This window comes from Globicephala melas, chromosome 3, assembly GCF_963455315.2.
Source record: "Globicephala melas chromosome 3, mGloMel1.2, whole genome shotgun sequence".
Taxonomy (NCBI): Eukaryota; Metazoa; Chordata; class Mammalia; order Artiodactyla; family Delphinidae; genus Globicephala; species Globicephala melas.
In genome coordinates this window covers 107,125,509-107,145,373 of record NC_083316.1, presented here as the reverse complement: position 1 = coordinate 107,145,373, position 19,865 = coordinate 107,125,509, and positions in this window count along the sequence as shown.

The following is a 19,865-nucleotide window of genomic DNA, read 5'->3' as shown; positions in this document are numbered from 1 at the left end:
AGCCACTGACTCTTGTATTTACCTTTGGACCATGGTCTAACCCGCACCCCCCCCCCCACCATCACAGCCACCTATGAATGGGTGCTTTTCACTCAGACTGTCACCTGTCACATATCCCCATTGCCCACCTCCCTACCTGTGACAATCAATGGATGTTTGGTTCCAACAACTTTCTTTGCTGCTTGGTGAATTAAGTATTTGGGGTGATATTATTTAAATTTGTTGTATCAGTTGAGAAATACAGAATGGAATATTAGTGTTTAGAAATAGGAAGTTAATCACTAGAAAAACAGAACTTTGTAATAGTACTTTTAAGTTACCAGAAGAAGACAATAAAAGGAAAAATATAATGGATCAATCCCACCAAAGTGAAGAAAAGAGAAAGGGAAACATATTATGATAAATATGATTTATTTTAAAAATAGAAAGAATAAAGCAAAATGTTATTCCTCCCAAATCTGCCATTGCACTGCTATCAGTACTTCATCCATCACATATTCCTCTGCATTCCCAGTATGAAGGGACAAAGTTCTTAAGATGCCTCAGGACACCAAGTCCAAAAGTCAATCCACTTGACTCCCACAAGCTAGTTCTTAAGATAGTGCTTATCAGAGCAAGAATAGAAGGCTGAATTTGGTAATAAAAATTAAATTTACTATTCACCAGAGTGGGCAGTTATAGTAATATCACCAAACACAAACTCCCAAGTCTTACTTGCTTTATTCCTCCCTATGGCACCCAAGGGTGATTTATCTTCTCTTTGATGCCCTTCCTTTTTAGAAATGTTTCTCAGGCTGATTGGCTTTACTTTTATATTTTACTGTGCTTATTATCAGGAAACGACTTCCTTACCATCTCAGTTTGGGGATGCTGGAGCAAAATTTCACCAAGCTTTCCACATCATCAAGTTTTACCTTATTTACTCTAGCAGGAAAGGGCAGCTGAGTTAAAGTCAATCTTGGACAACACGAATCTGTAAAGGCATGGTAAGTCTCACAAAGATCTTTCTTAGTGTGTGCATCTTGCTAGAGAAGGAATAGAAAAGTTCTGCTGAGATGAGCACTGAACAGAATTGATCAGCCTTTCGCTCCACTCTCGTGGTGGACTGGAACCTGTAAACCTACGAGAATACTCTAGATAGCCTTTGGTCTCCAAACCTTAACTAATTGATACAGGGCATAGGGGAGCAATAAGATTCTCTTCTGCTAGGCCATGGTTCCTTTCTCACTGTTTTGTCATTGAGCAGAACAGGAAAACAATATGGATATGTTAACCATAAAATTTCTACTTACTCCAGTTTGACTAGAGTTAGTGGGAGAAGCAATAGGTAGCAGTGATCAGCTTTCTAGGTGTGCAGAATACAGGCTTGTGTTGACCAGTTGACAATTCACATTCTTTTCCTCTGTCCTGATTCTTAGTCTGCATCACAAATCCAAATTCCTCCCTAGAACATCCACAAAGGCAAACTAGGTGGACAGGGAGGTACACCAAGTCTTGACCCAACTTCACGTTACTAAATACTTCATTTACATGTGTTTGTTTCTCCTTATAATATCCTTAATATAGGGTAGAGTTCCTGTCATTTAGGACAACCTGAACAGCTTTACTGAGGTATAATTTGATTTTTTTAAGAGAGTTATTGAGGTACAACTATCATAAAATAAACTGCATATACTTTGTAAATAATTTGGTACATTTTGGCATAAGTATAAATTCATGAAACTATCACCTCAATCATGATAATGAACATGCCCATCACCCCCAATAGCTTTTTGTGCCCCCTTGTAAAATATCCTTTCTTCCCACATCTCATTTTCAATCAATCACTGATCTACTTTCTCTTACAATAGATTGCTTGTATTTTTCCATAATTTCCTATAAATGGAATCATTTAGTATGTATTCTTTTTTGTCTAATTTCTTTCACTCATCATGATTATTTCGAGATTTAGCTATATTGTTGCATATATCGTTTATTCCTTTTTATTGCTGAGTAGTATTCTATCATATGAATTTACAACTATTTATTTTTTTCCATTCATCTGTTGATAGACATTTATGTTTTTTCCAGGTATTGGTATTAAAAATAAAACTGTTTTGGACATTTGTGTACAAGTCTTTGTATGGGAGTGTACTTTCATTTCTCTCGAGTAAATGTTTGGGGGTGGAATGGCTGGGTCATATTGTAGGTACATATTTAACTTTCAAGAAGTTGTCAACCTGTTTTCCAAAAATGTTGTGCCATTTTACATTCCTACCAGCAGTATATGACAGTTTTTGTTCTGTTATATCCTTATTTACAGTAGATGTAGTCAGTCTTTTAAATTTTTGCTATGTAATGGTATCTAAATATGATTTTAATAGCATTTCTCAAATCACTAGTGATGTGGAGCATCTTTTTGTGTGCATCTTTACTATATCTTTACTATTTTATCTTTTGTGGTGAGGTTTATGTTCAAATCTTTCATCCATGTTCTACCAGTTGCTTTCTCATTACAGAGTGGTAAGAGTCTTTATACACTCTAGAATAAGAGTCTATATATAATCTAAATATATATATATATATATATGTAATTTTCTCCTAATCTTTGGTTTGTCTTATCATTTTTACGTCATGCCTTCTGAGGAGCAAAATTAAAATTTTGATGAAGTCCAATTATTGATTTCTTCCTTTATAATTTATTTTTGTATCCTATTTTAGAAATATTTGCCAAGTCCATGGTCATTAAGATTTTCTTCCAGAAAGTTTTATGGTTTTAATTTACATTTAGGTCTTGGATCCATGTTAAGTTAATTTTTGTATGTGGGATAAGGTGAAGGTGGATTCTCTTTTTTATCATTTTTATTTTTCATTTTTCTCCTTCTTTCTCTCTTTATTTTATTTTTTGTATATGGATATACAATTGTTTTTGCTCCATTTGTTGACAAGATTATCCTTTTTCCATTGAACTGCCTTGGCTTCTTTGTCAAAAATCAATTGATTTTATATATGATCAAAAATTGTAGCCAAATGTTTTAGCTCTAATTGGAAGCTCCCTGTGGGGAAGATCTAGGTTAAAATCTTCTTCCCAGAAATCACTAACTAGGTTACCTTAGATGAGTTTCTGCCATCTTGTCTCAGTTTGCCCATCAACAGAATGAAGATATTAATAAAAATCTTAGCCGTCATCTACTACAGTTCACCTCTTGCATCCCTCAGACCTACTCAAGACTCTCATCAAGTTTATTCCATTCTGAGTCTCATTCTTCAAGGTGGTAGCCAGTCATCATTTTTAAAGAAAATGTTTACAAGATGTGGATTCGAAGGACCAGCTATATTATTTTTCTATAGCAGTTAGTTACAAGGCAACAAATAATATCATTTATCTCTTTAACCACCCATTGTACATCTCTTTCACCTTAGCTAACACCTCTGCTAGTCTTAGGTTGCATGCTTCTTGGGTAAGCTGTATCTTCATCTTTGGATGAAGATGTCTTTGTGCTCTGAACTGGCTTTGTGCTCTTTTGTCAGGTTGCTATAAATGTCCTGCATGATCATCACCAGACATGGAAGAAAGAAGTGGTTCCCTAGTGAACCCACAAATTCCAAAAATATTCTACCCTATCCCACTTATGTATCAGCAACTCTTGTCTCCTCATGATAAGCAGGGTTAATTATCCTTGCTAGTATAACAAGCTATTTTCTGCCTGCTGGTCTATTGGTATGATAAATCTAAAACAACAAAGCTGAAGTTGTATCTTTAGGTATAATGGAACTCATACTTCTGTCACATGATGAAAGTAATCCCATTTCCCTCAGGAACCAGGGCTCTAGTCCAGAAAACCTTAAAGTTTTAGGAACAGGAAGCACAATGGTCCCCAGTGGGTCATTTGGACTGATGGTGAGGAAGGCTGCTCTTGCTTCTTCACCTTGATTTCTGGTTGCATGTATCTCATATATTGGGAATGCTGAACCACGTAATGGCTATTGGTTCAAAATATATGCTGCATCTTGAAGAACAATGCCCCAGTCCCTTGACGGTATCATTCTTAAGTTGAAACTTTAGCTATGCACTGAAGAAGCCATTCTGATGTTCCATTGAGTTGGCAGCATATGAATAATGATGTATGTGTTAGGACCAGTGGGTATATGCCCAATATCACACCTGCTTTGTCACAAAATGGGCCTCTTCCTCTGAGGTGATGTTATGTGAGATTCCATGATTATAAGTCAGAAACTCTGAGCCGTCAAATAGTGGTGATGGCCAAGGTAGTATGGGAAGGGATGGAAGGAAACATATTCAATCATGGATCGATCTCTGTAAACCCAAATTGTTGTCCCCTCCAGGCTGAAAGATTTACTCAACTTGCCACCAAGTGGCTGTTTTGTTTCTTGAGGAATGGTGCCATATTGGGATTTAACATCAATTCTTTTCTGACTGGTTGAAATTCAACACGGGTAGTAACCATGTTCTATCTTGGCAGCATTGGCATCTTGTGCAAACCTTTATCCCTGACACTATGACTACTCCATTTAGAGGCTGATTTTTCAAGTACTGTGTTGCCATGGATGTAGCTATGTCAGGAATACAGGTTATGCACATGTACTCAGACTACTTCCCTTCTATACCTACTTGATGGCCAGGTATACTATACAAAGCTCTGCCTACAGGAGGGTTTCATCTCACTGCTGTCTTGAGTGGAATTGCAGTATAGCAGCAATACACTTAAATTTTACCAACATGACAACCTGAACCCATCACATTCTGTCAGCCAATCATAGGGACTCCCCCCCCCAAAAGCCATAAGTATGCTGTGGGACTGACATCAATGCAATAGGCAAAGGTGTCTTGAAGGGAAAATCTGGATCATCTGTAGCTTTCTTATCTTCCCCAGGCCCCCTTAAGCACAAACTTGAATGTATCACTTCCATCCTATGCTTTACCCTTCAATCTTATTACTGAGTGTCTCTGACAAAATCCAGATATGGATCATATAATCACTTGATGCTCCAAAGACAGAAGCCAAGCTTCTATTAGGGTTCAGTAGCATGCTAGGAGCCACTTTTCAAATGATGAATAGTTCTCTGTTGCAGATGGCATCATCTCGCTGCAGAAGTGTAGGGTGTCTGTGCTGTGACTCTTCTCTTGGGGCTCTCAGAAAACGTACATGGTACCCTTATCTAGAAATCTCTAACACCATAGAAGTTCCCATGATATATGGCCCAAGAAGCAGCAGTCTTGTAATGCAGCCTGATCCTACAGAAAAGCCCCATTCAAATCTGAGAGCTGTCCATGTTACCCAGTAAATGGGTTCACATCATTGGCCATAATTTATCTACCTTTTGCTGGCAGGTTAATTGGGGATATAATGGGAACTTGTATTCTTTTATGTTTTTGAGAGTAGCACTAATCCCTGCCATTCCACATAGGATAACATATTGCTTCTGATTTCTTATCTTGGCCAGAGTCAGCAAGTTCAAGTGCTTCCACTTGGCTTTTCGTCTCCTTCTGGCTCCTACTCCACAGGCCAGGAAACCTACCTGAGTGTACTGCCAGCTACCAAGTGTATCCATACCAATTATGCACTCAGAGACCAGGAAAATGACATATTGGTCTCACTGTGAGAAAAACTTTGAGCCAAGATACTATTTATCACCAGCATCTGCACTTTCAGAGGGGAGCCATGATGATGTTTTTGTTCCCTGTATTAGAGTCATTAGACCCTGTATCAAACTACCGCTGAAAGTTTTGAATATTGTCTTTTCTCCAGTGAATGCATGTTACCTGGAGAAATGGTCATATGTCCCTAAGAAGGAAGACTGGAAGAATCACACTGTAAACATTGCACAGGCATTTCAGAATCATTCCTCAAGGGGACCCAGTGTTTTCTTAAATCTCTGGGTTCCAGGTCTGAGAATAGGCTCAGGTCTGGAAATGGGCAAAAGATCACAACTTTACTGTGGCTGCCATAAGCCTTCTGTCTCTGCACTCATGATCATTTTTATTATAGATATTAGGCAATACTCTTGTTGGTTGTCCATCTATCTTGACCCTAGGATCACCATGTTCTATTAACCGTTATCATTGACTGATCCCTATGGGTCAGGGCTCTACGGCTGCCTCTGCTATTGGCTCCTATCACAGTAATTACATCAATCTTGACTCTGATAATTAAGTGCTGCCACCTGGACTTTGCTAGTCTAGACTCCCATCATTACCAGGGAACCCAGATCCGTAAAAGTAGAGCATACTCTTGGCCCTGCATAAAGAGGGCAGCCGCCACTGAGCTCCTCAACAATGCTGGTTCTGTGTTACTAGCAGATTCCTATGAGTAGAGTGAATGGAACCTTCTTCTGGGACCTTCAGAGGATCATAGTCAATAATTCTCTGGTACTATGCAAAATAAATCCATTTGGACACGACTAATTTTCTGAACCTTTCCTCAATATTCATCCATGCCATTCTAGCTTTTCTAGCTATCATTTTTTTTCCAACTTCAAGGAGCTATATTAGCAGCCTCTTAGCAATAACTGTAGCAATAACTGTGGGTGTTATTGCTGGGACATTAAACCTTAAAACATAGGATATCCTCATTTAGTACCCAGCATGCTCTTTTGGTCCCTGTTAATACATGTTAGCTAGGTCTTGAGGTCTTTTTGATGAATAATCCATTTCCTCCCAAAGTAGGGCTAATAGGTCCCTGGTCAGGCCATGTTAAGACTGAATCTAGTTAGTGGTTTAGAAGCAATGAAGGAAGCCAGGGAAGATTTTGAGGAGGGCCAGAATCATCTTGCAAGGCATATACCTCACATGAGGCTCTTAAATGGTCTCCAAGCAAGAAAAGGGGGCTATTTTATAGCTACAGGAGGAAAACACTCCTTCTGGCTTAGAAGGTTCAGAGTAAATCTGGGAGTCTAGGTCCCAAGGACAGCCACCTACATACTGTCATCTGGTATGTCAGGATCTCCCTCCTTCTTTATCAGGGTTCTGACATTAACATAGAAGACTTTTGAGGGCTGTCAATTCAACACTCTTTGTAAATCTGCTAGTCTGAAAACCAGGTCCTGGCACTGAACTTTGAAACAGTCTCCCTCCGACTTCAGGAAATGAAGAGGTCTTTAGATGCTACTGTGGCCTTTTGGCTTTCATATGTGGACCTGAGTTGAGAGTTAACTCATCTGACACTATCATTTTCTTCCCTTGGTGCATAAATGGCATGGAGCAGTCACTGACCGGCTTCACAGCCCTTATAATTACAATTGTCCCATCTCGCGCAAATGCTCAAGATACTTTATAAGCCAGTGCATTGCCTCCACTAGCAGTTAGGTACTTAGCAGCATTAACAACTCGAGTAGGCTTCTTTATGTGCTTCTGAGCTGAATTTACTCTCTTCTTCAAAATAAAATGCTAGATCCCTCTCATTCCTTTTCCCCAACCCCCTGAGAGAACCTAATATGATAAGGTTACTGTGTGGCAGAAAGAAGATGAGATTGCAAAATAACTACAGGCAAGAAAAGCTCTTGCAGAACAAGATACAGCCGAGAATGCATCGTCCTGTCAGTATCTAGCTGGGCGGGGTGGGGGGCGGGGGTAGAGGAAGAGAGAGAGGGGGAGAGAGAGAGAGAGTGAAAGTGAGAGTGAGAATGAGAGAGAGAGAGAAAGAAAGAAAGAACACTGAGAGAGACAGAGAAATTGACCTGAATGAGCTTCCAAACTTTCCAGTCAGATAAACCCTCTTCCTCCTCTGAGGAGTGAGAAAGGGGCAGAGAGAAGACTCCTCTGGTGAAGAACCCCCAATGTAAGCATGAGGAGGTGGGGAGAAGAGTGGGAGAAGTGTGTAAGGATAAACTAGTTTTTCTTTAAAGAAATATCTTCAAAGACTAATTTGTTTTAAAAATCAATTCTTAATAAGCGAACTGTTGTAGAACGGCTCACTAGATAACGATACATTTGAATGACTAACGTGTGTTCGCTTTTCTGTAATAATAAGCTAGAATCCCACAGTGAGTACAGCGCACCCTGGGAATGAATCAAGCGCTGTGAACACACATGGATATTTTCAGGATACTAGGATGGGACCTAGAAAGGTATATTTGTTATCTTGTAGAAGCACTGGGAAAAACAGGCTTCTTTCAGAAATAGTTTTAAACCCAATAGGAAATAAAGACTACACTATTGAGTCACAATAATATTCCTAGCATACATCATGCATGATGGAATTTTTTGTACCTGCTGAGCTCATTCTCCCTTTCTGCAGCGTTTGGTGGTTTGGCCAGACAGTTGATTCTCTAAGACACATCTGGCTATGTCGTTAACAGTTATTCCTGAATGTTTTGGCTATTGCCAAAGTGGTCTACTGGTTTAAAAAAAAAAAATCAGAGTGCCATCATGGGAAATATTATTCTTGCACACTGTTGTTTACAATCCAACTCAGTTATGAAGACAAAAACTATTTTTTAGCATCTCTTAAAAGTCTTTAAGAGAAAATGCAGTGAAGAGTTTGTCTTTATTTCTATTTAAGTTTAGTCACTGCAAAGTCCATGACTTTTATTGAGAGTGTTGTCTTATTTATTTTCTTTCTTACTTATAACCACTGATTAAGGTTGTCAAAATACTCTTAAATGTAAAGGTCCTTCCAACAGCTTTTCATCCTTGGAGAAACTGAAAACGTCCACCAAGAGCCTCTTCAGATTCTTAATAGAAAAAGGGATATACGTGGAAACCCTAGACATTTCTTCCATTGTCCCTGTTCTTCATTTTATCCTTTTGCTGATCTTGGATTTTTTGGGTGTTCAAGTTGGCAAGAAAGTATTTCCAGTATGTGACTCAACTCCAGGTAGAAGGTAGAAAAAGTTGAAACACTGTACTTCTATTCTCACTCTAAATATACAACCCTCTTATTGGTGACAATTTTATTTTCAAAGTATTTAATAAACAACTACACACTGATCTTTCACAAACTTAAAAGCTAGTATTTTTAGCACTACCTATAGGCCACTTTTCTAAACACCTTACTTATATTACTCATTTCACCATCTCAACAACTCTATGAAATGGGCTCCATTTTATCTTTATTTTACAGATGTAGGACTTAGGTACAAAGAGATTACATAACTTGCCCAAGTAAGGGGTAGAGCTGAGATGGAGATCGGGCATTCTTGCATCAGAGCCTGTGTTCTTACCCATTAATTTATATTGCCTCTGTGTGCACTTTTCTCATTCACATCTGAGAGGAAGCTAGATAAACAACCAAAATTTGGGAAATAGGGAAGGAAGGAGAGTTTCTTTTCTAGCCCACATTTCCATTCTGTTCTATAGCGTCTGCCTGAAGGTCTGATGGTAAGTTTGTTGTCAGAAACCTTGCAGTGTTTCCTCGTATTTTTTAAGATGACACAAATAATGCTAGAATTTTAATAGATATAACTGCAACTTAGAGAGCTATCTCTGACAAACTGTCTAGGGAACAAAACCAACAAAACAGAGCAAAAAAACTGGTTTCATTCAACCAATAATACTTCTAAACACCTCATTTTATTCATTAAAAAATGCAGGGCATGTTCATAAACCACATAAGTGTAAAAAGGGAAAATACATACAATAAAATCAACAGAAAGCAAATTCTCCTCGACTTAGCCATCATGTCTCTCTCTCTCCATTGCCACCACTCTAGTTCAAGCCACGAGCACTACTTACCTGAACCACTGCAATAATCTCCTAACTGGTGTTCTAGCTTTTATCCCAGCTCTTGATCTAATGAGTCTTGACCTTCATGGCTTCCCATTGCAGTCTGAGAACCCCAAATCTCTTCAGAATGCTTCAAGTTCAGGTTACCTCTCCAGTCTCATTTTCCTCCTGTTAACAAATTGTCAGCCTCACTGAGTTTCTTGCAATTTTAAAAAATATCTTGTTTCTATATTCCTGAGAAACTTTGCACCTGCTCTTTCCCTTTCCTTTAACGACATCTAAGACGGACTCCTATAATCATGTTTTAAATGTTACTTCCTCAGAGGCTTTCCCTAACTTCTACTCTCAATTAAATATTTTGTTTTATTCTCTGTATCACTGTTCCTATTTTTCTGTGGAATTATTGCAATTTGTTAAAACATACTTATTTGTGTCATTGTTTAAGTCTTACTAGACTAACCAACTGAATACTCAGGGCACACATCACAATATCTGTCACATAGTATCCACCACTAGGTGGCACCAAAGCACAGCAGGGACGTAGGTGGATAGGCATCACAAGACAGAACTTTGGACTCCAGGTTCATCATGGTTATTTCATTAAATTGGTAATATCACCAACCTGCATTTGGAGTTTTAGACCACCCCCTCCCCATATATATGAGAGTGAGGTTTTATGGTATTGTGTTCTGTTCTGATTCTACTGTCTACCAGGTTGATAATCAGAGAATTACAACATACATTTTATGAGCTTGTCTTGGGTCTAAAGACCATGACTCAAAAGTCTCAGAGCTACAGAATTTATATCAAAACAAATGATTATTCTAATAATTAGAGTTACACTGAAACCTACTTTGGATATAATGATTAAGTTCCCCATCACATGAGTTGTTCAATAAGAGACCAGATGCTCAGTTGCCCGGATAGTGTGTAAGAGACTGAAGCTACCAGAAGAAGGTTCAATTAGATGACCTCAGAGACTTTCAGTCTTGAGAATCTGTGCTTCTGGAATCCAATTTAAATGTTTAAAACAGTATAAAAGTTCTTTAAGAATACTAGTTTAGAAACAATTTGTATTACTCTTCAGGGCAATGATAATTCTCCTATATGGCCATTAACATAGTCAAAAGTGCTTAAATATTAGAATCAGATTGACCTGAATTAAAACCCAAATTCTATCACTTTCTAGCTATGTGACCCTAAACAAGCTATTTTTTTTTTTCAGTTTCTTGACTTCTAAATGGAAAATAAGACCAAATTACTGAATTATCACTATGTTTCTCTCAGGCCAAAACCATTAGTAATGTTTGGTTTTAAAAAGATAGTCCAAAAAAAAAAAAAAAAGATAGTCCATTCTTCGATAAGGTATACAATGATTATAAACCAACAGATGGTCCATCACCACAACCAGAATCAACAACAAAAGCCCAGAATTCCTCTTTTGCCTATTCCAAAAGTGAAGATTGTTTCTGAGTCATTTTAAAATGGCAAATAATGTAGGAAGATTGAAGTTAAAGAGATTTTCTACTTTCTAAATCTATTTTAAAAACAGAAATAGTTTGGAAACTATTTTCCCCTGTTCCAGTAGGGGCTGGGCACAAATGCTCTTTTTCTTTTGGCTTTCCATCCTCTGGAAATTAGGAAACAAGAGGATTTAGTGCAAGAGAACATAGAAAAACGTTTCTGCAGCAACAGGAATGTTAGAGAGGCAAAAAGACCTTTACTTTTACTTAGCTTCAGCAGCTTAGTGGAATTAAAAAGATCACCCTTGGCTCATACACTGAGAAGTAATATAGAACAGCCGAGAAACAAGTTATAGGAGCTTTGACAATAAACCAGCCTAAAGCCAGAAGCTACCTAAGCTTAAGCCCTGAAAATGACTGTGACACTAATCTAAGATTCAGGGTGGTTTACTTGAATATTCTGATCAATATCTGTATATAAAATAAAAGTTAGAATGATATGAAATATATTTTATTATTTCTTTTTCTAAAATGAATCTATGGATGTGGCAGGGCACTGGACTCAGGGGTCAGAGGGCTGGATAATCATCTCAACCTTGCTTCTCACTTGTGGCGAGACAGTTGCTGGGTTTCACTATAAGTCATAAAACCTGAGCCTCATTCTGCTTCTCTGCAAAATTAGAAGGTTGAAGCCAATGACTCTCAAATTCCACTCATCCCTTCGATTCTCTGATTCCACGTGTTAAAGTTTACTCATATGTTCAGTCAGTAAGTCAATCGGTCATTAGTTGAAAAAATTCATTCATTACCAATGTTTTGGGCACATACGTACAATTTATTCAACAAGAGATATTTAATGAGCTCTGACTGTGTGCCAGGCCCTGTTCTTAGCTCTGAGGATATACTAGTATGAAAAAAGACCTAAGTTCCTACCTTTCTGTGCTTTGTATTCTAAAGAGGAAATGGACATAAAATAGGCAAATAAGTAAATATACACTACGTTAGAGAGTAATAAATGCTGTGGAGAAAGCCAGGAGGAAATGTCAGGGGTTGAAATGTTAAGTCTCGCTGCGAAGATCACCGTTGATTAAAGACAGGAAGAAAAAGAGGAAGCAAGACATGTGTATATCTGGGGAAAGAATATTTCAGGGAGAAGAAACAGAAGCTGTGCCTCGCAGATCCAAGTACCAGCAGCGAGGAGGATGTAGATGGAACAGTATGCATGGGGGCAGAGTAACAAGAGGAAAGGTGTATATTCTGATCATGCAAGGACACGTGGACAATCCCACAAGATAACTGAGAATTTGATGAGGGGGTATTTATAAAGTTGAGCAGAGTTAAGATTGGCAAACAGGAGATGGTGAAAGCCCTAAGGAGGTCTAGACTTAAAATGGAATGGGAGGGAGGATTACCAAACACAGAGGGAGCTGTCACTGGAGATGGAGGAGAGGATGGAGGAGAGGGTCCCCAGTAGGGGCTGAGGGCCTGGGCACAGAAACACAACTCCTGCCAATATGGACCTGGCAAGGAGAGAGCTAGGGAAATAAACTACCCCACCTCTTTTATCTTACCCTTCTGTTTCGATAGTGCTCCCCATTTTCCAAAGCAAACTAGAAGCTGGGGAAGGGGACCTGTTGATGTGGTCACAGATCAGCATCCTAGGGCCCAGGTCAGGGCACAAGTGTGGAGAGTGGATCAAAAGAGTAAAGAATAGGGCTTCCCTGGTGGCGCAGTGGTTGAGAGTCCGCCTGCCGATGCAGGGGACATGGGTTTGTGTCCCGGTCCGGGAAGGTCCCACATGCCGCGGAGCGGCTGAGCCCGTGAGCCGTGGCCGCTGAGCCTGCGCGTCCGGAGCCTGTGCTCCACAACGGGAGAGGCCACAACAGTGAGAGACCCGCATACCGCAAAAAAAAAAAAGAGTAAAGAATATATAGCACATGAGGTCAGAGAGGTGATGAGGAACTAGATCATAAGAGCCTCATAAATCATAGTAAGGAAGTAAGGACTGTTTTTTTAATGGTGTCAGTCCTATGGAAAAGTTACAAAACAGTATAAAAGCACCTACATCCCTTCCATGGGAATGTTTTCCACATTTGCTCCATCACCTTCTCTTTCTCTCTCCCTCTCTGTGTGCTTTTACATATATTATATAAAAATATATATATACAAACATTTCTTGACTTGTTGTCCTATCCCCCCTAAATAATCCAAAAACCCAGCCCATATGTCTCGAAAACAAGAACGCTGTCCTAAAGAATCGCCAGAGAACCCCTTGCATTCGGAAGTGAATAGTGATAAAACACTACTGTTTCATTCACAGACCCAATTCAATCTTGTCAACTACTCCAACAGGGATCCCACCCAGGAACCCAGGTTGCATTTAGTTGTCATGTCCTGTCAGTCTCCTTCCATCTGGAACAGTTCCTCAGCCCTTCCTTGTCTTTCATTCCTTGACAGTTTAAAAGAGTACAGACCTTTCCTTCTGTAGGATACTCTCAACCTGGACATTTCCTCACGCGCATCTCAGGCTGTGCATTTTTGACAGGAAGGCCACAGCAGTAATGCTGTGCACTCCATAGAACCCTATCTTCTGGGACACACAGGCCAACCTGTTCCTGCTACTGGGGATTTTAACCTTGCTCACGTGTCAGTACAGTTTCTGTCAGATTTCTTTACCATCTTCACCCAAAATAGAGTCAACATTTTCCCATTTTTATTTGATTATTTGTATTTAAATTTTTTTATTGAAGTATAGTTGCTGCACAGTATTATGTAAGCTACAGGGGTACAATATAGTGATTCACAATTTTTAAAGGTTATATTCCATTTATGGTTACTTTAAAATATTGGCTATATTCCCTGTGTTGTACAATATACCCATGTAGCTTATTTTATACCTAGTAGTTTGTACCTCTTATTCCCCTTTGTATTTAAATTCACAGGGAGATATTCACGTATTATGCAAACATCATATTATTCATCGAACCTCTACCAATTAGCCTTAGTATCCACTGACAATTCCTTCTGGAATTAATAGCCACTATGTTAGTTGGTTGCCAAATAGTGGCTATTTTCATCATCAGTCATTCTACATATATAAATTGATGTTTTATATCAATTTAAGATAAAGGTTTGCCCTCACCTTCATTTATTTATTCATATATTTATATCAGTAAAATTATCACATATACACCATATGTATATTTATGTTTCTCTATACAAAATGAGTTTCTATTTTATTCAGTGTTTTGTAAGCAGAATTTTTTTTTATTTTGATGCTCTAATTGTCACCAATTTGGCCATGGAGAATCTCTTCAAGTTGGCTCTTTTGCCCTTTCACATGTCACCATCATTTTTTAAGTTTTTCTTTTCTTTCTGGCCCAAAAAGATGCTCTAGTCTCATCTTATAGTTTCCCTGTCCTAGTCCTGGACTCGGCCATTTCTCTAAGGAGACTTGGTTTCTTTCAATGATGGATGGTATTTAGAAACCAAAATCTGGATCCTTAGTATACTAATTGCTACAAGTGCTATGGCTTCTGGATTCTTTCAACAGATAGGGCTAGGATGTATATATGTACACAAGCACATGCACACACACACACACACACATATATAGCTATTCATGTATCTCTCTTTATATACAGTTGAAAAATTATGAATTCATACCAATACCTGTAACTCTAACCCAACACCTGTGGACAGATCAAATAAGATGACTGAACTTGAATTTAGCAATGTGGAGTTTTTTGGTGACTTTTCTAAGAATATTTCTAATGGAGCAGTGCAAGCCAAAGTCTGTTTAGAATAGGTTTGGCTAAAGAGGAATAAAATTGGAAACAGTGTGTAAGATAACACTTCAAAGAAGTTTTGCTATAAAGAGAAAGAGAAAAGCATACTACTAATTGGATTTGTAATTAAGCCAGAAGAAATAATAACAAAAAGAAATATTTGTTGTTAAGCTGGCATAACAGTTGTGAATGATGCCAAAGAGAAGGAAAAACAAGGATTTTCCATTTACAGTAATAGAAGAATAAGTGGAGCATCTGGGTAAAGATGGAGGTCAATAGGCAGAAAAAGTGGGAACTTGTTGAAGTTTTCTTCTGATTGAGGAGAGAGTATGAATTAATATCTTGGTAGAGTGGTTAAGTAAATGGAGATAAGGAATATAGTGTGATTGCTAGGCAACAATAAGAGCTTATTTGAGGTTGGTGATCATGTTTTTAACGTGAGACAAGTTATCATGGTTGTATATTTTTCTTTAGCAACTTTTGACTGCAGAGAGTTGAAATTAACCTGATTGGTGGTAAAACCAAGTGAGAGAGTTGAAGGAAGACAGAGGAGAAAGTCGAGGATATTTTCTTGGAAGGGGGTATGATTGACAATGGAATTTAAGCTAAGAAAGGAGAGATGAGTAGGTGACAGGATCAATGATCTGAAAGTCCTGGTATACTGTGGGTTGATGAAGTAGGGTTACTAAGAGCAGGAGAGAGATGAGGTTAGAGAGTACCATCTTTGGAACCGAAATTATTGAGGGATTACAGTTATTTATAGTGACAAAGGGTATGACTAAGGATATAAGTTGTTGAGGTAAGATAGTAGGGAATTTATCAAGGATTAAGGGGCTAGAGTATTGGATGGGTCATTTACATGGATATGGACATTACCAAGATGTAGCAGAGATTTACACTGGCAAGGAAATAAAATCATTAGTGAATAAGAGGCAATATCCCAGCAGTAATAGATGATGGCAGTAAAAAGGGTCCAGGAGTACCATATCCTGATACTATGAGATGCAAAACTGGACACTTTTAGGGATAGAGGAAGAATGATCTGAACCAGTAATGAGGACTAAGGAGGACACGGGTTCCCTCCCACAGGCCAGTGGAATGAGAGGAGTGGGAAAGCAAACAGCCATTACATGTAGGCAGCAGTGCTCTCAACCAAGGTCTAGATATTTTTAGAGCAAAAGATGTTTAGAATTTCCTCTGAAGGAAATTCTCAGAGAAATGGATGAGGACACAGGAGATTTTTGAGTTGTAGCAAACACGCAAAAGGGCTTCCCCAAATTGTGCAGGCATAAGAGATGGGGTCAGAAATGGCAGTATACAGAGCCACCCGGAGATTAGAGTGTGAGAGATAAGGATGACTTAGAATGAGGGGATTTATACCCACAAAAAGAGAAAGTGATGTGGTCTTCAGGCAGATCATGGAAAGGGACTGTGAGTGTGGGAGGGATGTTGGGGCTCTCAGTAAACACATGCAGGTTTAGAGACCTCAGCAGACTCCTGATGTTGGACATGTAAAATCCTACAGAGATTTGTAAAATCCAAATCCTTTCTCTGACCTCAAAATCACTCTGCCTACTCTGAGGGGTGACTGAAACTTACACTCAAGGCCCCTTAATTCCTGTTGACAGTGGTGAACAGGAGACATTTAATGGTACAAATGCTCTCACTTATGAGGCATGTGTGAATGTATGTGATAAAATAGTCGATCTCTGGAGATGTTTCAAGAAATTAAACTACAACAGTAAAAGTGACAATATCCTCTACCCTCCTGGAGGGTAGTCCTTAATTTTGGTGACTCTCACAAGATATAGAAAATAATGACGAAAAGTCTCTCCTGGGAACCCAGATGAATGTGGCCAACATACCCTCCATGTTCCCTTCTCTGTACGTAGAAAATCTTGCTCCTTCTCAGCTTGGATCAATAAGAATTGATCCAGAGCAAATGTTAGCAGCTGAACCTGGAAGCATTCTGTTTCTCCATGTATAAATGGTGGTGCCTTTGTATTGTAATGTTTCCAAATATGTGGAGATCTAAGTCCTCCATGCGAACTTATCAGTAAAGACTCCAGGGCAGGTTAGAGATTAAGGCTCTGGATGTAAATTTCTTCTCTGCTTATCTTAATGCTGTTACAAGGGTGACCAGGAAAAGCTTGCTAAATTATTAGTAGGGACATTTCCTCCCCACCACTCCGAACCTTCTTAAATGAGTAAATCCTTAGATTCATTTTGTTGAGCAAGATGCCAGAGAAACATTCAAAATCCCAGATCTCAGAGAGGGGTGCCCTGTGCTACATAAGAAAGGGAAAGAGAAACACTAAGGGGATGATTGAGAGTGCAGAGAAGAGGAAATAGAGGTGACAGGGCCTGAAAGAGGAAGCAAAGAAGAGGGACATTGGAAGCTGGTAAGAACACTGTCAGTAGGCTTAGAGAGAAAAAGAAATAGTAGAGATGGTTAAGTGATTTTTGAGAACTTCACTCTGAACTATGAGATGCTAGCTCCCTCCTCTGTCTCCTTAAACAAATTTCAATAAAAGTCTATCTTAGGTTTGCTATTTTTGTCATGTTGCTGTTATTTTTATTAATGTTAGATATAATGATATGTGAGACTGGATTCCTGCTGGGTGCCAGGTGAGTCAGGCCTGTCCAAGGGAAGCTCAGCTATGAGCCTTTCTCCCTTATTTTTATGGCAGCTCCATATGTTTTAGAGGCAAACCACAGCTAACTTACATATTTGGTAAAACCTATGTGTCCAGTATATGGACACTACTGTATTAGCATTGCAATGTCTTGCTATAGGAATTTCAAGCTCAAAAATATATATATATAATAAAATGGAAACCACACCTTTCTGGTATAAGCATTTCAGTGTTGTAACCTGAGAGCTCTAATCTGTCTTTGGTCTCTCTTCCCAGGATCACAAAATTCAGCCCAGAGGGGAAGCATATGTCTCTGGTACTGGACTTCTCAGTTTGAAAGCAGTCTCTATTTCTGAGCAAACTTGGGTTATTGGGTTTAAATGTCTGAGTTCAGATTTTTCACCTGTAAAAATTGGGTTAATTATAATATCTGCTAAAACATGTAGTAAATTCCTTAGCACAGTACATGACACAAATCCCTTTATAAATGTTAGCTCCTATTATAATAATTCCTGACTTTGGAACATTCAATTCTGTGTTTCCCATTAAGGCAAAGTCTAAATTAATTTTGTAACATACATTTACTTTTCTAAATCCAAAGATACCTTTAAACAAATATCTGGTGAAAGAATATATATTGACAACTAAAGATTTTTTTGGCTCCGTGCTTGCTTGTTTGGTTTGCTTATCAAAAAGAAAATCAACATCCATTTAAAATCATCCTTTCCTAAAAGTGGAATTTTAAAGGATGTATAAGTTAGAAAATTTTATTGGCTAATATAAATCATGAGTTTCCTTCTTTCCCTTTTTCCCCAACTATGATTCTAAGCTTCTGTTAGCATGCCTTTCCCCATTTTCACTATTAATTCAGTTTTAAAAGTACTTATTATATTGTTGTCAAAATAAAATGTTTAAAAGATCTAACTATCCTTTTTTTTTGACTGATATCATTCACAAATAACTTATCTGTTGCTCTACCACTGAAGTATTCTTTTATTCTTTTAATGATGGTCTCCAAGTAACCTAGTTCATACTCTGCCTGCCAAAACACACACACACACACATACACACACACACACACACACACACACACACACACATATTTGAGTTAATAGAATCTCAACAAAATCCTTCTTGGCAAAATGTTCCCAAACTACATCTTTAATGTCAAAACAAATACACCTTTCCCCAGCCTATTAATTCACTGCAACTCTCGTTGGATGATGTAAATACCTGCTCAGCTCTTTGGTTTAATAATCTTTCCTTTGGAACAAAGCTGAATTAGTCTTGACTAGACATCTCTCTTGATGGTTCACCATGATTATATAATTTACACTAAAAAGGAAGCAAATGAATGCTCACTGATGATTAATTAAAGTGGGATTAGGTTTCAGTAACAAGTTAGCCCAAAATCAAAATGGATCCGTTCAATAGACATTTATTTCTTGCCACCTTAACAGCCCTGGCTGGGCCAATGAAAGGGTGTTCACGGATCAGAGCAGGTAGAGATTGTCATTTCTCTATCAGGCTTCATGGTCACCCCATTAATGATTTTGTTTTACGCAGTTGAAAGGACAGCAGTGAGATGAATAGAGGAAAACTTGAATAGAGAGTTAGTCATCTTTAGAACCAACTTATTGGAATGGTTTCCAGTGTTAAATGGTTAGAAAGTTTGTCATCTATTCTGAGATTCCATTTTTAACCTTGGAAAAGCATTTTAGAGGGTTACCTAATTGGTATACTATTTTATAAGTTTTTATGTAAAAGAATCTTGCATTCTTTCTCATTTATTTTGCTAAATGAAACTTCTGGCACCAAGGCGCGATTTTAGTAAGTGATTTGCTCTCTAAAACAGGCTGTATTTCTTTTTAAGAATCTAAAGTGGTAGCAAATAATAACAAAATAGAAGGAACAAAAACTATGTGATGATTATAGCATGAGTTTCTCCAACATATAAAAAAGTATGATTGACCCAATTTGCTTCTGCAAATTGAGTTGGGGACTGGTTGGGCATGCAACTATGCAATCTATGGATGTTTATTCTTTAGAGATAGTTTTAACTTTGTAGCAGATTAAGGAAGGTCCATATAACTCACCGTAGCAGTTTTGTCTTAGGCTTCGTGCAACATTATTCCGTTCTAATTGTATTCTTTATCCTACGTAATACCATCCTCATGCCCTCTGGCTTCACATTGATGAGGACCAAATCATACTTGAGCCCAGACCTCTTCTTCTGAATGCTAGAACTAAATTTTCATTAGCTGCTTGGCACATCCACTTAGATATCTTGAATCATTTTAAATTTGTCATATGC